Source organism: Oncorhynchus keta, chromosome 14 (genome assembly GCF_023373465.1).
Source record: "Oncorhynchus keta strain PuntledgeMale-10-30-2019 chromosome 14, Oket_V2, whole genome shotgun sequence".
Classification (NCBI taxonomy): Eukaryota; Metazoa; Chordata; class Actinopteri; order Salmoniformes; family Salmonidae; genus Oncorhynchus; species Oncorhynchus keta.
The window spans coordinates 35,260,068-35,262,365 of record NC_068434.1 but is presented as its reverse complement, the minus strand read 5'-3'; positions in this window follow the sequence as shown (position 1 = coordinate 35,262,365).

The following is a 2,298-nucleotide window of genomic DNA, read 5'->3' as shown; positions in this document are numbered from 1 at the left end:
ATAACCATTAGGAGGTTAAACACAGGTCTGATCAACAAGTAGCTCATTCATTACCATATACATTGAGTGTACAAAACATTAGGAACTGCTATTTCCATGACCAGGTGAATCCAGGTGAAAGCTATGATCCCTTATTGATGTCACTTGTTAAATTCACTTTAATCAGTGTAGATGAAGAGGAGGAGACAGGTTAAAGAAAACTATCGATTATCGAAAACTTCAACAAGCATTTCTCAACGGCTGGCTATGCCTTCCGCCTGGCTACTCCAACCTCGGCCAACAGCTCCGTCCCCCCTGCAGCTACTCGCCCAAGCCTCTCCAGGTTCTCCTTTACCCAAATCCAGATAGCAGATGATCTGAAAGAGCTGCAAAACCTGGACCCGTACAAATCAGCTGGGCTTGACAATCTGGACCCTCTATTTCTGAAACTATCCGCCGCCATTGTCGCAACCCCTATTACCAGCCTGCTCAACCTTTCATATCGTCTGAGATCCCCAAGGATTGGAAAGCTGCCGCAGTCATCCCCCTCTTCAAAGGGGGAGACACCCTGGACCCAAACTGTTACAGACCTATATCCATCCTGCCCTGCCTATCTAAGGTCTTCGAAAGCCAAGTCAACAAACAGGTCACTGACCATCTCGAATCCCACCGTACCTTCTCCGCTGTGCAATCTGGTTTCCGAGCCGGTCACAGGTGCACCTCAGCCACGCTCAAGGTACTAAATGATATCATAACCGCCATCGATAAAAGACAGTACTGTGCAGCCGTCTTCATCGACCTTGCCAAGGCTTTCAACTCGGTCAATCACCATATTCTTATCGGCAGACTCAGTAGCCTCAGTTTTTCGGATGACTGCCTTGCCTGGTTCACCAATTACTTTGCAGACAGAGTTCAGTGTGTCAAATCGGAGGGCATGCTGTCCGGTCCTCTGGAAGTCTCTATGGGGGTGCCACAGGGTTCAATCCTCGGGCTGACTCTTTTTTCTGTATATATCAATGAAGTTGCTCTTGCTGCAGGCGATTCCCTGATCCACCTCTACGAAGACGACACCATTCTATATACTTCCGGCCCGTCCTTGGACACTGTGCTATCTAACCTCCAAACGAGCTTCAATGCCATACAACACTCCTTCCGTGGCCTCCAACTGCTCTTAAACGCTAGTAAAACCAAATGCATGCTTTTCAACCATTCGCTGCCTGCACCCGCACACCTGACCAGCATCACCACCCTGGATGGTTCCAACCTTGAATATGTGGACATCTATAAGTACCTAGGTGTCTGGCTAGACTGTAAACTCTCCTTCCAGACTCATATCAAACATCTCCAATCGAAAATCAAATCAAGAGTCGGCTTTCTATTCCGCAACAAAGCCTCCTTCACTCACGCCGCCAAACTTACCCTAGTAAAACTGACTATCCTACCGATCCTCGACTTCGGCGATGTCATCTACAAAATTGCTTCCAACACTCTACTCAGCAAACTGGATGCAGTTTATCACAGTGCCATCCGTTTTGTCACTAAACACCTTATACCACCCACCACTGCGACTTGTACGCTCTAGTCGGCTGGCCCTCGCTACATATTCGTCGCCAGACCCATTGGCTCCAGGTCATCTACAAGTCCATGCTAGGTAAAGCTCCGCCTTATCTCAGTTCACTGGTCACGATGGCAACACCCATCCGTAGCACGCGCTCCAGCAGGTGTATCTCACTGATCATCCCTAAAGCCAACACCTCATTTGGCCGCCTTTCATTCCAGTTCTCTGCTGCCTGTGACTGGAACGAATTGAAAAATCGCTGAAGTTGGAGACTTTTATCTCCCTCACCAACTTCAAACATCTGCTATCTGAGCAGCTAAACGATCGCTGCAGCTGTACATAGTCTATCGGCAAATAGCCCACCCATTTTTACCTACCTCATCCCCATACTGTTTTTATTTATTTACTTTTCTGCTCTTTTGCACACCAATATCTCTACCTGTACATGACCATCTGATCATTTATCACTCCAGTGTTAATCTGCAAAATTGTAATTATTCGCCTACCTCATGCCTTTTGCACACAATGTATATAGACTCCCCCTTTTTTTTCCTACTGTGTTATTGACTTGTTAATTGTTTACTCCATGTGTAACTCTGTGTTGTCTGCTCACACTGCTATGCTTTATCTTGGCCAGGTCGCAGTTGCAAATGAGAACTTGTTCTCAACTAGCCTACCTTGTTAAATAAAGGTGAAATAAAAAAAATAATAAAAATATTGGGCTAAATTGGTTTGTCCCATACGGGTCCTCCCTTGTCCCG